This window comes from Sinohyriopsis cumingii, chromosome 11 (assembly GCF_028554795.1).
Source record: "Sinohyriopsis cumingii isolate HCF-2022 chromosome 11, ASM2855479v2, whole genome shotgun sequence".
Lineage (NCBI taxonomy): Eukaryota > Metazoa > Mollusca > Bivalvia > Unionida > Unionidae > Sinohyriopsis > Sinohyriopsis cumingii.
In genome coordinates this window covers 16719122-16738301 of record NC_142971.1, presented here as the reverse complement: position 1 = coordinate 16738301, position 19180 = coordinate 16719122, and the positions used below count along the sequence as shown (strand labels likewise).

The following is a 19180-nucleotide window of genomic DNA, read 5'->3' as shown; positions in this document are numbered from 1 at the left end:
ACAACATCCCAACATTGTCTGGAAGGTTGGCAGTTGGCAGTTATCTATATGGTGTTTAGTTTATCATTTCTCAGTTCTGTAGACACTGCACTTTAATTTTACAAACTATGCAACTACTACTACTACTACTACTACTCTCTCGCTTTCTCTCTGTGTATACATACATACATACATACATACATACATACATACATACATACATAAACATTAGAAATCTGTTAGAATGAATATTAGTTTCTTGTACAAACGTTTTTCATCTTTACGTAATATAAACAAGTTAAAGATCGGTAATTTTGAAACACAGTTTTAAAAAAATGAAATGTAAGTTCTCAGTGAAAACCAGGAGTAAATCGGTAATACAGAACGAGTGCCTAAATTTTAAAGAATGTACAGATGTAGTCTTCTATTTACGACTGATGTCCTGAAAGTAAGCTAGAGACGGCAGAGACGGCGTTAGGAGTACGCGGGGCCTAGGACCGACCATGACCGGGCGGGGCCAGAGCATCGGTATCTCGATTGGTATGCTACTGCAAACACTGATTATGTCTACACTAGATCAACTTTTGCGATTTGCGTGCATTGCGTGCGGCATGTATTTGCGTTTCCAATTTACCGGAGAATATAGCTTGACAAACTCATAAGGACGACCTTAGGCCTGAAGCGCAAGGTCCTCTCAAGAGCGGGACCTGGAGCGGTCGCCCCACTTGCCACCCCCAAACGCCGGTCCTGGGAGACGGTATTACTAGTTGAAATAATCAGCGATAATTATTAAACGACGATTAGTACTAATGACGTCAGGATATAAAAGGTAAAGTCTTTACTGAAACTCAGCTGCATTATCCTCGATATATAGGGGGTCAGTAATTAAAATCGTAATAAAACTACCATTGTACCTAAACAAAACCAAAATGAGCATTGGAAATGCCTAGAACTTAACCAGACTTGATTTTTAAGTATTTAGTTTCTATGAAGGAGTTGTGTAGAAGTTCGTTCCATGTTCATCTTCGCTAGCCAAGGTTCGGATATATTAATCCTATATAGACTTTCTGTGCTTCGGGTCTGTGAATTTCACTGGATGCGGGGACAAGGCATCGCATCCAATCTAAATTAACTTGTTCAGATTTGATCACTGTTCATACATGATCGAGACTAGGGGAGCACATAACTTGAATGGACTCATAAATAAGCAAATACACCTGCAATGGCTTCACTCTGGTACGTAGTCGTAATTTCTATGTTAAATTTACACAGTATCGTTTTGAAGTCAATTTGCCTCCACATTTTTCGGCCGTTATACAATGCACAGCTGTTACAAGCTATTGGTTAGTTGGTATTGCATATAGATGTCCCTAAGACAAAACACTAAAATATCTGCTCGATCCGCCAAGGTGTAGATAGGGTTAATATATCGGAACCCTGGCTAGCAAAGATGGTTCCATGTTGTGCTATGATCGCTGCACTTACTCTGTCTACTAACGACCAAGGAACCATGAATGCATACACAATACACCAGTTAAAATAAAGACTCCAGACACTTGCCCCCCTCCCCCAATTTCGCCTCTAAACATGTTTTGGGCTACATCCGTAAAACTTAATAGCTGACGACTACATGTTCCTCCCCACTCCCCAATAATTCTGCGGGCGCCCCTGGTTCAAATTAAGAAGAATGGAAAGACCTATTCATTTTTAACCCTGTTCAACCAATCACACCGGAACACAGTGCTTAATAGTTGACCTAACAGGAAGGATATACACTAGACTGAGCTTACTGTTGATATCTAAGAACAGCTGGAAGTCAGACGTAGACCTATTTTGATTCAGACCTGTAGATTTGACCGAGTTTCGGGTTACACTTTCGTATTTGAGTTAGTTGCTTTCCTCCAGGTATCAGTAATGTTTAAAAGAATTAACTAGACATGCTTACTACTTTGTATATGAACATCTGTTTCATGTCAGCAGACAGACGGACAAATGAACTATGAACACCAAAAATTGCACACATTACGTAACCTTGACCCTCGACATCAATTTGGGGACAGATAAGACTTGAAGTGCACACTTTTCCCCCATACATTCATTATTCTTCGTTAGCCCGTTTTTCTTTTTACAACTACATCTGCTAACAGTTCTAATTATTTCAACTTTATAATTACATTTGATGAACACTGAATGAATAAATAACAATCGATGAAATAGATGTCAAACTCATTAGGTACACACATAGATGCATATAAATTTCTACATATAAATAAACTGTGTACATAAATGGACAATAAAAAAGATAGACGTATTTGGACCGAATTATACTTTAAATTGTATATACGTAAACCATCCAGTCGAACTTTAGATCCTCCTGCCTTAATGTAATTATGCTTGGTCCATCTTACTGTTGCATGGTCCTATGTATGCTCTTCCCCTAATGTAATTATGCTTGGTCCATCTTACTGTTGCATGGTCCTATGTATGCTGTTTTCCGACAAATCACTTTGAAACAAACTAATGTTTTAATAATAATAATAATAATGATAATAATAACAACAACAATAATACTATTATTATTATTATCATTATTGAACCGTTCGCGCAAATTGCACAAGATTATAGTAAACAAAGATATGTTAATTTTTATCAGAGTTGCACCAAAAGAATCCCCATTTCCTCATACTCAGTCTACAACTTTGTGGAACTGTACGGCATATGAGAACTTTAAAACAGACTATATATTCTCACGGTAGTCATGTGCGCTTGATTTAACAACCTGTTATACTCAAAGGATAATAATTACGAATCAAATGTTAAGAACACGTCCTAAGAATGAGAGCCATGTTTTAGTTATATTACTACTAACTCACCCACTGCTGACCAGTGAGAAATTCACACTGATTCCATTTATTCAAACATTCACTTAAGTAGTTTGAATGTTATTTTGTACTATATTGAAAACTCAAACAAAAGATGGTTTGAGCTGTGCTAAAGTAGTATATTGTTGTTAAGAAAAGAAGGTGAATTCACAGTTTGAAAATTATTGTCGAGATTGAGATTCTTACAGTAATATGGATTCCTTATGGGAGTCTGTAATCTTATTTTCGGATGTTACTCAGTTTCTCGGTGTGCTGGCCTAAATCTTACACACTGCGCAAGCGTAGAGTCAGAGGAATACATGCGTTTTTCCAATCGAACACTGGCAGCTTCAAGTACTGACGCAACGGAAATTTCCACACAGTGAGAAGCGGATTATATTACGTGCTGTAGTACGAAATATTTCCAGACAAAAAGACGCATAAAATACCGGCGTTGTTTAAGTTTTGTTAAACTAAATTATTTCTTGTTCTTATATTGACAAAAAACTTAAATACATATACACATATGGAGAATCAAAATGGAATAGAAAATAATCTTTCTGGAAATGATACGGATGAAGCTTCTGTTCCAATGATCGAAAAGCTGACCAACGGAATAAATTACAATGAATTGGAGATAGTCGATGTGGTGAGTACAAATTTATATTTAATCAATGTGTAAATTCATGCAAAATAGTTCATGCCATATTGTATTTTTTTTTTTGGTATTTGTCTTTATGTTGTTGTTGTTGTTATTATTATTATTATTATTATTATTATTATTATAAATAGAGCTTTAAAAATAGACCAACATAACCCTAAGGTTCTGGGGCTGGAAGAATGTATTATTCTTATCCCCTACCCACTAAAATATACTGGTCGATTAAACAATTAGATGTGTCATCACACAAATACTATTAGCTTTCTCAGTTCAATCTTATGTACCCGGGCACAAGCATCCAGAATCAATCGCTACTGGCAAACGATGTAGAACGCTATATGGTATCTGGGACATGTGTCGTAACATTAACCTGTTTGGCTCAGACATCTATCTTCCAATTAATCTTCGGGTAATTTGCACTCAATCTGATTAAAATCGGTTGATCTCTGCTCTAACATAGTATGCTCAACTGTTCCTTCTTAGGCTTTGTTTGCAGAGCACCAAGAGTAATTCCGGATGATTACATTTAGCATAAACTTTCATCCGTCAGTCTTGTTCCGCGAGAAGCTTCATCATTTTTATCTCGAAGACCCACAGGCCACAAGAAAATTCTTTTGATTTCTTTAAAAAAGGACAGAAAATCAAACATAAAATATGATTGAACGAGATAGCTGAATAATAAATAAGGCAGATTTAGTCCTACAATTTAAGACATCGACCCAGATATGTGTGTTTTGGGGGTCGAGGTCTTACCGCAAATATAACGGCGCTGTGTTGCGTGTTCCGATGTCGATTAACATCGGAACGATAAGTCAAATTTTCATAAATATCTCACACATTTGGCAACCCATATCGGCATTTTTATACGAATTAAAGTCAAAATTGTTTTATTCAGACTTTACATACTCTGCTGTCTTTTGCCAAATAAATTCAAATTCTCACACAAGCAATGGACATGTTTTTAAGTTCCTTTGGTCTACATGTCAGTTGGCTGGAATGCGATGGTAGCCGGGAATACGGAAATCGGTTAAAAGGATGATTAAAATCTTGACCGAAATGAAGCTATCTAACACTTTCTTCAATATTAATATACTTGTATTCATTCAATTAAAGAAACATTCATCAACTTAATCCGATTTCATTAGAAGACTTCTTACCGTGTCTAGTTACTCCTCAATGAAAATGATACAGTTCTGATATCTACTGTGGTTTTCCCAGTGGCGTGCTCGTCTTATCACTGATCATATCAACATTGGGGTTTACACTATGAGACTTCTTATAATGTTTCGTTGAACCTAAATTAAAATGGTGCTGATCCGATGTCCAAAATGTGACCATCTTGAAAACTTTATTTTCGCAACTACTCTTAAATAAAAAGTCATTTGGACATGAGGTTTTCTTCAGAAGAGTTCTTATGGTGTCTAGTGCCTCTAGTTGGTACTAAATGGTACTAAATTGTATGGAACTAAATGAAAATGGCTAATTCTCAAAATGGCCATTATAATGGCTATCTTGAAAATATTGTTATCTTTATTCATCCTAAATGGATGGCTATTTCAACATATGGTTTTCATCAATATACTTAATATGATACCTAGTTATTCTTAAATTGAACTGGTGCCAGTCGTACATTCAGTATAACTGCCAAGACGACTGGTTTGCAAATATCTTTGTTACTACTCCCCTTGAATGGATGATCATTGTGATATGGCGTTGTCACCAAAAGACTTATAATAATAATGTCTACCATGACCTAAATGAAGATAGTGCCAATCTTACATCCAGTATGTCCACTATAGTTGCTAATCAGAAAATCTATAAGAGATGCTTCAACACTTAGCATTTATCGGATAAATGGTGTTATCTAGAATTCCTGGAAATTCTTGTCGCCGAGTAAAGTGTCAGACCCTTTGAGGGGACCCCTCTTGTAAATCGTCGGAACACGAGTCGTCTTGGAATATTTTATACTTAGTAAATTGGAAATATTCGGAAGAAAAGAAAAATATTGAGAAGCTTAACGATAAGGATTTTAAAATGTGACGAATACCGCGTACCACTTGATATATCCTACATGATAATATTGATATATTAATGTTACCTAATTCTTGTAGACGCGAGCTTGATGTTGAAAAAAGCAATAATCTGAAGAAGAAAATAATCGTACCGAGTGACAAAACTGCTTCAGGTTACCCCCAATGACCCGTTCTTTTATTGTTTGATGGACATGGTCCTATGCCGAGCATATGTTACCTTATTTACATTTTTCTCAGTATTTTTTCATAGCGCAGATATACTATCTACATGTTTGTTCGTCCGCTTTACATTTTCTTACAAAATATATTTTGTACAATAAACTTAGTATGAAGCATTCACTGTTTATCTTGTGACACTTCTAGGGCAAGATTTATAAAAGGATCTTGAATATGAATGGGTTGTTTTCACGACAGTAAGTCCGTCATCGTTATTGAAACCCCTCGGTTCTTTTCCAGCAAAAGGTACTGACCAATGTCAAGCTACACTTAAGGAGCTTGTATGCCGATGCAGCGGAGTTATTGGATTCGGTTAGATTCGGCCATAGCGTAAGCTTGCTGGCAGGATTGCCCAAGAAAACATTCAACGTAAACTTTGCTGGCATATTTGTATCCATTTGAAAATAATCTGATTTTATTTTCAAGATATTACAGCAATTTTTACACCGTTTTAAAATTTGTGGACTTTGACGTATCAGACAAAGCGTTGTTAGCATGGTTTAGCAGAAACCACTCGAGACAGACAAAGGAAATACGGTACGCTTATTTCTATTTATACGTTGATGATCTGACTAGATTTCATTCAGTTTCATAGATTTTTCGTTTTTTTTTTTATTATACACTTTTAAGAACCGAGCACTTTGAAATTTTTGTCTCATAAACCTTATTAGTATATTTCAGTTAAAACCACATAAAACAGACAGATAAAAAGAAAATGGTAGGTATATTCGTGTGCTTAAGTAAATTGCATGATTGAACGTTTGCATTATAAGATGGGCTTGGGAAAGGTTTTATGAATTCTCTTTTAATCTTTTGGATGAAGACTGTTTGGATTGAAGTTGGGCGTTGGGGAGGAGTATACGTGTTTTACTAACTTTTCACAATGTACAGGCTAGGCTCGGATTTCGTCATTTGCAAATGAAAACGGTCACGTGGATAAATCGGAGTTAAAATAGTAAGTTTGACTTCGTTATCATATGATTATAATACTCTTAAATACTATTATTTTAGTCGACATTGCATAAAAAATTCTGTGTTCGTAATTATATTGCGTTCATAACGAAGTCAGATCATCTAGAGCACGTTGGAACGCCAAGTTTTTGCTTCTCGCACGGTAATAATAAATAAATAAATAAATAAATAAATCACACGAAAACATTGAAGTTGTTGTTGTAGGGTTTAACGCCATTTTTCAGCACACGAAAGGCGATACATGGCGGCCAGTAGTAATGGTGGAGGAAGAACCCTGGAAAACCCCAGAAAGAACCACCGACCCACGAGAAGCTACTGGCAAGCTTTCTCACATACCCACATTAGCCGAATCCGAGACTCGGACCCACGCAGCCAGAGGTGAGATGGCAGTGATCTGTAACGGAGAGCGCTTTAGACCACTCGGCCACTCGGGGCCCCAAACATTGAAGTAAAACTAACTTACAGTTTAGACAAGAAAGAACCAGCTTAGCTAGTGTCTACAACTATAATTTTTATTCCTGAACTGAACTGCAGTTATGTGGTATTTTGCTCAGTATTACTATATAAACAATTAAGGTGCATGCAGTTACACAAAAGAAGGAATAAGGTTCTTTTTAATACGCCGGAAAACAGCAGCACGGTAACTATTGACCAAAGGATCACCCGCAAAAATGTTTGAGACATGAATCACCACTTTGATCAATACTTAAGATATGGATCAACACTTGCGTCAGTACTAAGATAGGGATCAACACTTGCATCAGTACTAAGATATGGATCAACACTTGGATCAGTACTAAGATATGGGTCAACACTTGGATCAGTACTAAGATATGGGTCAACACATCCATCAGTACTGAGACATGGATCAACACTTACATCAGTACTTTTGTTACGTTTAGATTCTTACAAAACATAATAAGACAAGAGTGAAGCTTTGTAAAAAAAATAATTTATTTACCAAGAAAAACAAGGAAAAAATTAGTAAAAGAACTTACGGTTCTTCGAATCAAATCCAAAAATAATCCAAAAATAATCCAAGAATTCAAAAATAGAAGTCCTAGTAATAAAATGTCGTAATGAAACTGAGTTCGAATCCTGATGAAATCCAAAATGGAAGGCGATTACGTATGCAATGGTCAGCGTCGTATTGATGTGTCAACAGTTCTTTGTTGAATAAGAGAAAATAATCTTCCAGTTTTTTAATTTGTGTAAATTTCGATAACTGTCTTTGTCCAAGAATTAATTTAGAGCACAAGTATTTCCAGGAAAAAGAAATCTCATGGAATCCAAATAATTTAAATCAAACTTAAAATTTCAACTCAAACTGGTCACAACAGAACACCTTAAGTGTGAATGGTTTAATACCCGACTGCCCAAATTCTCTGTAGAAAACAGTTATACACTAATTTAAGACGCAAAACAGATTCCCGTATGAGGGTCACATGATCATGTTTCTAGAACAGCATATAAGCTTTTTACATGACTAACATCACGTACTCCCAGTATGGCCTTGACTAAAACCAATGATTTGTACTCTGAGAAAGAATAAAATAAGTTGTTTACTTCAAACCTTACTGATTCTGAATCAAAGTCAGGAAGTAGGTCAGCATTAGATACAAAGGTTATATTATTAGGTTTCTACGAAAAACAGTCAGGTCAAACTGAATTTCTGGAAATTGTCAAATCCAGTAAATAAAGTTACATTACAATAGCATGTAATGGAATTAAAACAAATTAAGACTAACAAACAAACAATTAAATTAAATCAAATATAAATTAAATCAAATATACACAACACTTACGACATCCATCAGCACTTGCATCAGTACATAAGACATGAATCACCACTTGAATCAGTACGTAAGACGTGGATCACCAATTGAATCAGTACGTAAGACGTGGATCACCAATTGAATCAGTACGTAAGACGTGGATCACCAATTGAATCAGTACTTAAGACGTGGATCACCACTTGGATCAGTACTTAAGACATGGGTCACCACTTGGATCAGTACCTAAAACATGAATCAACACTTGGATCAGTGTCTAAGACATGAATCAACACTTGGATCAGTACCTAAGACATGGAGCACCACTTGGATCAGTACCTAAGACATGAATCAACACTTGAATCAGTACCTAAGACATGGATCACCACTTGGATCAGTACCAAAGACATGAATCAGTACCTAAGACATGAAGCAACACTTGGATCAGTACCTAAGACATGGATCGACACTTGGATCTGTACTTAAAAAGATGCGAACTGTAGATGAGTATCAAGACGATCAGAACGTGATTAAAAATCGTCCGTAATTGAACAATCTGATGACGGTAAACAAGACCATCCGGATACAGATAGTGCTCACCCATTGTCAAAACGTTACATTTGAAAAAGATTTTTTTAAAAATTCCAAAATGCATATATATATATATATATATATATATATATATATATATATATATATATATATATATATATATATATATATATATCGCACAGTAGCAAGAGCATATAATAGTAAAGCAGGAAATGCGTGTTACACGTTAGTCCATGAACTACAGTCTGCTGTTTTAAATAGGGAAAACCTTTTGCAAAGGGAAACATCTGGTATTGGAACGCGCCAATTACAATCAATCCACCTTCGTGATATATGTCAAATTAAGGGGAATCAATTATAAATAATTTTGACCTAATGAACCTACATAGGACATTTTTGAAGCAGTTGTTTGGCCTGGTGGCTCGAAAGCTTTGGGAAACAAATCTCGTACGGTAAAAAAGACTTTCATATGTGTAATACAGCGATGTTTTGCGGAAGGGTTCATTTAACACTAACACGAAGTACCAAACAGCAACAAGCAACATCACTACAAATTAGGGATTTTAATAATGATCAATTTGCTCATTAAACCTCATGATATCTCTTAAAGAACCAGAAACGACGTTGTTGTGAATTTGCACGGATGAAACGTAAGAACTTTGAAATAAGTGGACATTAATACGTTTAGTATATCTGCAGTGGGGTAATCAGTGGTGTACTAAGGGCTAAGGGCTCCCAGGGCGACAATATTGATCGAAAGGGGTTTTAGCGCCCCCAGATCTCTGGCACTCGCGGCAACCGCCCCCCCCCCCCCCCCCCCCAGCTATAGTACGCTGCTGGGAGTAATTAAGAAAATATTGTACCGAACGCCGCATTTACAACAGTGTTGTAATACGAGGGGAAACATACTTGTTTGCACCAATGACTTTAAATATTTAGGTCACAATAGCTCCATAATGAAAAACAAACCTTTCGAATTTACAAACATTCAATACATAATCAAGATACATTCTTACGCATACATACCTACATTCCCAAGCACACTCATTCATGAATATATATACACGTGTTAATTATATATGTATATGATATACCCATACACATGCTTACATAGACCCATATCCGTATATACACATACGCACAAATACTCTGAGATAGTGTTCTTGGCACACACATGCGCGTATGTGTTGTATTCGTATGTAATGGTGTAGGATACAATACATGTGCTTGTTAAATTCCTTCGCTTGAGTTTCAAAGCTCCTTCTGGAGAAGACACAACAAATATCATCAATATGTAAACAGTATTCAACATGCTTTACATAGTAGTATCATACACATATTGTACACGATTTATGACATAGTAATGCATGTCTTAATGAAATGATGGATTTAATAATGGGTAATTTAACTAATATTCATCCTATTATTACGTTTAATTAGTACTCTAAGATTACAATTTCCCAGATTTCTCAAGTCAGTAGTTTTAGTGGAATTGATTCATTTAATAAAATTTCTACATAATCGGACATTTCCAAAAATAAGAGTTTATTTACATTTGTCTTAGCGGCAGATAACATCGGCATTCTAAAACAAAGTGATAATCATCCTCCAGCACGTTGCAATAATTAATTTTTTTTGGATCCAGTTGGGTGCTGTGTTTTTTTTTCCTCCATTTCCCTGGTTCAACATGTAAACTATTGGCAGACAACCTTATTTTTGAAAGGGATTTTGTCAATTTTGTCTCTACTACTGTATCTAAATACTCATTATAGCCAACATTTTGTGACAAGTTTCTGTGTACTCTAGCTCTTGGAGATTTTCTGATACTTGATTGACAGTTTTGGATAAATTGGTCAGATAGCCGATGTTTTAACTAAAGATTAGAAAACCTTCACGTTCCGAACATATTGATATATCCACATTTCCCCCAGTCCCAGACTATGTAATAAATTCCGGACTAACGATGCCTAGTTTTATTCTTTACAGATTGGCTTTCTATGTCAGTAAGCATAATGTTATGTATTTCAAATATATAATTTCTCTTATCTGAAGAGAAAATCTTAGTCCAGTATTTCAAAATGCGGTAATATATATTGATCTGTATGGGTGTCCTCCCCAATCCACCATATACCAAATCATTTTCATTTTGGATAGATTTTATTTAACCCCAAGAAGATTTTTGCAGATATTTAATCGCAACCGCTCAAAAGCATTTCCTTCAGTGAATTTCCAGATGGTCTATCCCAGTGAAAATAATGTTCTATTTCTTCGGCATCTTTGCTCGGCTTGATCAACTTTGTTTGACTCTTGTTTTCCTCAAGGTACATGGGATCTTCTCAGTCCGTCAATCATCTGTCTTGTTCTATAGGTTATGTGGCATCACATTGGAATATATCAGGATTGTAAAAGAGGGATAGAGATATGTATTCTTGTATATGATCTATCTATCGAGCTCAATCCTGCGACCATGGCTTGACCGTATGTTGATGGTTCCCCAGTCTGATTAAAATCAGATCCATTATCCTACGTGAAGATCTGACAGCGATTGCTTAGGGGTCATGTTCTGGTGACCTATGCTATTACCATAATCGCTAAGTTTCTTCAGCCAGTCAGATGAAGCCTTATGTTTTCTCGTTTGGGACACTGAGCAATGTGGCTGAAGAGCATAATTATTTGATTCACTTTCAGATTTTTGAAAGCCGCATTTCCATTGGCTTGATTCAAAGGTCACCAGAACATTACTCCTGAGCGGTCGCTTTCAGATCTTCACATAGGGCAGTGGATATATGATTTTAATCAGATTTCATGGTTTCCATTGGACCGCTGGATATTTACGACAAAATGATTGACCGAGAAGTTACGAACGATTTTTTTCCGCACAATTTATGTCAATCCAACAGTCAATCCAATAGCAGAAATAGCCGAAGTAGTCCGAATACATTAAGGTTTCTTTTGGTGAAGATATTTCCAATGAACAAAGTGTGTGATTTTTCTTTAAAGTTCTGCGCCGACGTACATCCGAGGCATAATTTATTGTCGCTGAAATAGCCGCGGGTATTTCCGAATGCCACAAATTGTGGCCAGTGGAGATGGCTTGTGTACGGAGACTTGTTTGAAGTGCTGACCAATATATAAACCCAATCTGCCAGAAGGCCGCAGGAAGGGAAAATAGTCCACATTTAGAAGAAACCTGGGTGGTTTTAAAAACCATCAAACAAATCTCATTTTAATGATTCTTTTGGTTTATCAGTGGGTACATCAGCAAGAGCTGTAACAAAATCGGTATATTACGGAACAATCTGTACCAGTGGTCAACCTGAAACAAAATTGATTTGTACTTGCAAATTGTGCACTGTGGCCTGTACTTGACATGTAGCACAACAGTAACATAGGTTGTATTAAAGACAATCTTAGGTTTAGGGACAGATAGACTCAGCAATGTTATTTTCTCCATAATTGTGAAGGTGGACAGACCTTTAAATAGGCAAATGATGGGTCAGTTATATGCTTCATTGTTTTCATATCCAGGCCTTTCCTTTCACTTGTACAGGTGTAAATATATGGTTTCAAATTCTTGTCTTTAATGATGTTTCTGGTAGGCCTCCTGGGCTACTGACATCAGAAAGAACAACAGAACTTTTATTGTAATGAAAATCCTTTCGGGCCACAGCTGCTTCTATAATTCTAGTCTTCAGACCATAAGCAGGTGGTATCCTCAGACCACAAACAGGTGGCATCGTCAGACCACAAGCATGTGGCACACGTGAGCATAGAACTCACATTGATACGATGGAAAGTAAGCCAGATATGGAAATAAATTATCATATCTAAGTGCTCGACTAGGTTTTAAGATATTCAAAGGCGTTATTTGCTATAAAAAGGCATTTTAGACCATGATTCAAAATTCTCAGTAGACCAACGAGCACATTTCACAACAGTTTTCTGTCCACATCATAGGGGGCGTGCTAACCCATCACGCCGTTCACCACCGTTCAGCGAGCGAGGACAGAACACAAAAACTTGAAGTTTATTCACCAAAAACTCGAGCATTAAAAACTAAAATAAACATCTTTTGCATTAAATCGAATGTACTATAAAAAACAAGCAGGGACAATAAATATGTTACATCTCTTTGGTATGTAACAAAAAGAAGCAAAATGAATAAGTTTAATAAAATCAACAAATAATTTATTTCTCTTGCATACAAAGTGAAAATTTTAAAGATATTGTGAATTAAATCCCAAATAATTTTTTCTATCAGAAGTTCAAAAGTACATAATGTTCCGAATGAGTTCCAATAACTTGAATGTCCAGATGTACCACAGTGATATACTTCAGAATGTCTTTGAATGTGTTTTCAGTAATCCCAAAAAGTAGTATTTTAGTCCAAAAAGTAAATGAAAACATTATAATTCCAATTAATAATTTAAATAATTCCTCTCAAATTATGTCAAATTATATCTGAGCACAACTATAAGTGATTCCACAAGCTGATTATAAAGCAGGAATACATAATTGTTTACGTAAGCTCTGTTTATGTGCAAACTGTCTCCACCTGACTTATGAGGCAACATAATGTTCTGGAAACGGGCCATTTCTAATGGCAAAAATTCCATCAAACTCATAAACAAGGTCAAGTCTTGAACTTTAAGTAAATATTTTGTTTATTTCTTAGAATCATGACAAAAATCAGAAAAGCCAAACACGACAATAGTCAGGTGGACAAAGACTGTCCTCATTCACGGACAAAGGTCAAGGAAACAATATTAATTTATTATACATAATAGAATGAAAGCGACGGATATCAACAATCATATCCTAGAGCAGTTCGAATTCACTCCGCAGCGATTTATTGATTTACCAAGATAGATTCTTGTGACTTCAGTGTAAACATAAACAACAGATCGCAATAAATAATAATACTGAATTAAGCCAGGTGTACACGAGGCGTCGCATGAGTAGAGTAATTCAGTTATTGTTAGGGTGTGTGGGTGATATGTGATAGTCCTCCACCTCTATAGTTCTTTGGTTATCGTTATCGAGGAGAGGTACTTACAGCTGCCTCCTCGCTCGGCGTTCAGCATTAAGAGATTAGTGTTAGGACTGGTCGGCCTGGTGTAAAGATAATGTGACTGGGTGGCATAATCATGCTATATGATGTAGGAAAGTTTTTCCATATTTGAATTATTCTCTCTTAAACAAAACTAACGATCTGTACTACGATTTGTGCAATCCATTCCCCACTTTGAACCCGCCCTTCTCAATGACTTAAGGAAGTTTTTCACGGTAAAAATTTTGACGGATTTGTTTTCATTCATTTTACAGGCATTTTTAAATATTTTTTGTTGTTTTTTTTTTGGGGGGGGTAGGGTAATGAGAAGTCTATTTGATTTTTTGTTATTTATTTGTTTGGCATTAACTGGGTAAAAGTTTACTAGAAAGAAAAAGACGGTGTGTGGAGCAATTTACCATCCCACTGTTAAATAACGACTACTGAAATGGATCCTTAACAAGAAAGCATAGCGTTTAATTGCATATGTAATTAACCAGTGGACATTTATTGATAATCAAGGAACATGAAGTGGTATATATATATATATATATATATATATATATATATATATATATATATATATATATATATATATATATATATATAAATGAGTTATGTATATTTGATTTAATTTACATCTGATTTAATTTATATCTGATTTAATTGTTTCTAAGTTTTAAAATCTTTTTATTTTTTAATTTCATTATATGTCAAAATAATGTAGTTTCATTTACTAGGAGCTCGAGACCTTTCCAGAAAATAGTTTGACCTTGACTGTTCATTTTGTAAACACCTAAAGATGACATAGTTCCCGACCTTAATTCAAACGTAGTAACAGTCAAGTTTTTTACAATTTATTTTTATTGTGGGAATAATAAAGTTGAGATCGAGGCTGTGTTGGGTACGTGAACCTCGACTTGCAAATAGATTTTAATGAAGTAAACAACTTTTTTATTTTATTCTCGGAGTAAAATGATTGCTTCTTATCAAGGACATACGGGGGCTACGCGATTTTTTAAATATTTGTAAACATGATCACGTGACCCTATCCGGGCACTTGTTTTGCGCAATATTCAAGTTTTAAACCATTGTTTAGAGAAATAATCTCAGTCGGGCTTTTAAACACTGGGACGTAAATGTGTTTCTTTTGTTTTGTCAGTTTGAAGTTATTTTAAAGTTGATTCAAATTGATTGGATTCAAAAGGATTAATTCTTTCTCTGGCAATATTTTTGAGTGCTCTAACAGATTTCTTGAACACAGACATTTCTTTAAAAAAATTATTCGGATTTCCAAAACCGGAGTGTTATTTTTTGTGTTTCTACAAGGAACTGAAGACAACCACACTATACAGGATACAGTATACGTCATCGCCTTCCGTCTTGTATTCTTCTTGGGGACTCGAACTTGAATTCATTAGAACATTTCATTATTAGAACTTCTAAAATTTTATTCGTGGATTATTATTGAATTATTTTTGGATTTGATTCATAAAACCTTAAGTTCTTATTTTTTCATTTTTTTACAGTATTTTTCCAGGGTAATAAATTATTTGTTAAATTGTTCAAAGCTTGTTGTTTTCACTCTTTCTTGTGTTGCTGTTTATTCGAGCCTAAACACGTAACATAAGAATATATATAGAATAGTTTGGTAAGCTTACAAATACCGTTTATGGATACGCATCAGTGAAAAGAACACGTTATGGTACATCTATCTGCATGTTTTGTCTAGTAGAATTATTATGTAAAATATATATCGTGTGATGAAAGAATCATAATCTTTTACATTGGATCATTAAATTTTATATCATTAGGAATTCTGATGTAAATGTCAGGAATGTAAATGTTATTGAATGTCTGTAAAAAATACATTTATAAAGTTAATGAAATCGTCTAAATTATCCAAGCAAAGTTAAAATATAATTAGATCTCTCAATGTTGAAAAAAAACCCGACTGTACATAATATTTAGTATATGATTTATGCATCAGAAGATATATAGGCATACACATAATAATAAAAAATATCATTTAGCTTCCAAATTTGAAATTATCTAGTAACGAGATTATACAGACAATTCACGCGAATACCACAAATAATACAAAAGGAAAATAAATTGAAAAAATATGACGATAGGCACGTTTGGAAAAAAAGTTTACGATGGTAATTTCACCTCCACATACAGTCTAATTGGTCCTAAATGAAAGTGGTAGTTCTTGGACATCCAATATGACCACAACAGTCGCCATCTTGAACATCTTATTGCTAGAACTCGTGAACGGATGGTCATATCAACATGGGGATTTCACAAAAAGACTTCGTAAAATGCCTAGTTGGTCTTAATTAAAAATAGTGTTGATCTCACTCCCGATATGGCCGCCACAGTGGTCATCTTAAAAATCTTGTTATTACTACTCCCGGTAAGTGATCTGAACTTTAATTGTTTATGGTTCATTTGGGGGGGAACGTTGACTCTTGGATACGGCAAGATTATGTGTGAAAATTTAATAATGAGTTAGAGTTTATTCATTCTTTTATCCCGAACAACGCGGAGCTGATAAATTGGATGAATAAGAAAATCGTATTTGCACAGTCCATAGCAAGCAAAAAGGTATCTCATGTTTCAAAATTAAAACCCTTTTAAAAGCCTTTCTGGAAAACTACACAAGCAGAGTTTTACCGGTGTTAAAAGGCACACGCCAAGGCGAGGTATTATCCTCTTGACTCTTATGTTCTATTTATCAATGCTTGATGTTTTAACAACATGAAATTATGCTTTTTATTTCTCGTCTACTGTAGCAGTCTGTCTCAAAATTAGGCATGGATCACTTAATGAAGATAGGTTTTGAAGACTCTATAAAGTGGGGGTTCATTTTGAGTACTCTTTAAGGGAGGGGGTCAGGTTTGAGTACTGTACAAAGTGGGGATTCAGTTTTGAGTACTTGCTTGATAAAGTTGGTATTCAGATACAATTTTAAAAAAGTAATAGTATTGTATTTTAATGGAAGTTTATGGGGCTGCAAAAGGAGGGATATACATTAGTGTTTGGGATCTGTGGTTGTTTAAGAGAGAGGCATGTAAACATTTAGTCGTCAATGCATCTAAGTACATTGAAATTGATACTAGGACAAAAGAGGCTAAAGATAAACTTACGTTTTCTATTGATACGAGAGTTAATGAATGTAGTTTTAATTCAGTCACAACGATGATTTTGTATCAAACTACTGCATTGTGGTATTGTTGTAAAATCTGTTGAAGCCTCAGCCCTCAGAACTTACTTACATTAGACAGTGAGCCATCGTTTTTGGATTAAGCACATGCAAGGAATATCTAGGTATTCACGAACTGACGTTGCGCTGAATTTATAGAGCGTTTTACCCATTGAAGATGTAATGAATTATACATTGTATTTCCTGGAGCATCTCTGTGTAGATTGTCTGCAGCCTTTATTTGCAAAACATTTTTTTCTGCTCCGCCTTTTCAAGTATCACAACCCAAGAGTCAAACTAACCAAACTGGTTTTATTCCGGACTTTAAGAGATTAATCGCAAAATTTGATCTAAATGAGTTTATAGAATCCCTCACCCTTCAAAGCCCTTTTCTTGTCAAAAATCATGATTGGAATGTACTATTAAATGCAAAGTCCTTACAACGTAAGAAGGTGGTTTGAAATGTAGACTAATTGAAGATTCGTCGTTTTATAGACGTCAGAAGTTAATTGTAGGCAGTTTTATTCCGTTGGTAATATGGGAAGATAGCTAGAAAAGTTTAAAGTTCTTGACAATATTGTCACTATAACTTTTTAATCAGTGGATGAGGCTATCTGTACTAAAGTTCAAACTTTTTGCATTTTTGTCTTGATCATTTCATAGCTTCGTGCAGTTTTCTTACACCAGCCCATAATAGGCTTTGGTGCTATATTATGGATATCGATGTGCATGTTTACATCTATTTATTTTTACTATCAAGTATTGATTTTGTCGATACTCTTTTTGGGAATGATGTTCCGTGATTTACTAGTTATTGGTAATGTTTAAATTATACATTTACATTTTCTGTGTATCACAGATATTGCTCCCATGTGATATATATATATATATATATATATATATATATATATATATATATATATATATCACGTTTGAATCTGCACCATGCTTATATCCGGTGTAGTTTTGATATTCCCCATATTTATTATTTATAACAAAATTTATTCCATTAGCGTATTTGATGTAAGACTGTGTATATGTATGCTCTCTGTCAATTGTTCTCAAACGTTTTGCGTCTACGGTCCACCTATGGACCAATTCTAGTTATTCTATGTATGGCTAATGCATCACTTGTATGCGGCCACAAGTGGACCGCGACCCACACAGTGTGAGAACCAATGCCATAGCACGGTTTATTTCTTCAGGATGTAGAAAAATGAAGTGACCATTCATACTCACCTAACAGTATCAATGTTTTCTTTTATTTCCAGGCTGGATATGAAGCGTTAATCCAGCTTTGTTAAGAATTTTATTTTGTGTTGATATTTTCTTGCCGCAAAACACTGCTTTGTTTTCGGCTGTTCCTTCTTTATTGATCAGTATCACTGATTGTGCTCTTCGTAACACGGAGGAAATAATCTCTCTCGTTCTCTCTCTCTCTCTCTCTCTCTCTCTCAGAACTGATAAACAAAAAGAATCCGTATTCCCAAAAACTGTATAAAACTTAGTGGACCAGTAAGGCATATGACAAAATTTGAAACAAGCTATAAATTCTCACGGAAGACATTTGCGTTTGAATTAGGCTTAATAACCTGTTGTAATCAAAAATTCCATTGGTTACTTAGCAAGGTTAAGAATACGTGCCAAACACGAGAGCCATGTTTCAGGCACTAACTGATGCATGAGTGAGTAATTCGGATTGGTTCCATTTGATCAAATATTCATTTAATTAATTTTAGTATTATTTGAAGTCACTTAAAAACTAATATAAAAGATCATTTTGAATGCTGTTTTAATAGGATAATATTGTTTAAAGGAAGGTGAATTTAAAATTTGGAAATTGTGGCGAGACTTAGATACTTACAGTAGTATGATT

General features: G+C 35.1%; 1 pseudogene across 1 annotated transcript in view; it reads left to right on the top strand.

Annotated features, from left to right (window-relative positions):
* The first annotated feature begins 3187 nt into the window (after positions 1-3187).
* LOC149787664 (sodium- and chloride-dependent GABA transporter 1-like) overlaps positions 3188-19180 on the top strand; it is a 72598-nt pseudogene continuing 56605 nt past the window's right edge. Inside the window, exon 1 of the transcript XR_016424084.1 lies at positions 3188-3489. The product of XR_016424084.1 is annotated as a sodium- and chloride-dependent GABA transporter 1-like (transcript). The remainder of the gene's footprint in view (positions 3490-19180) is intronic.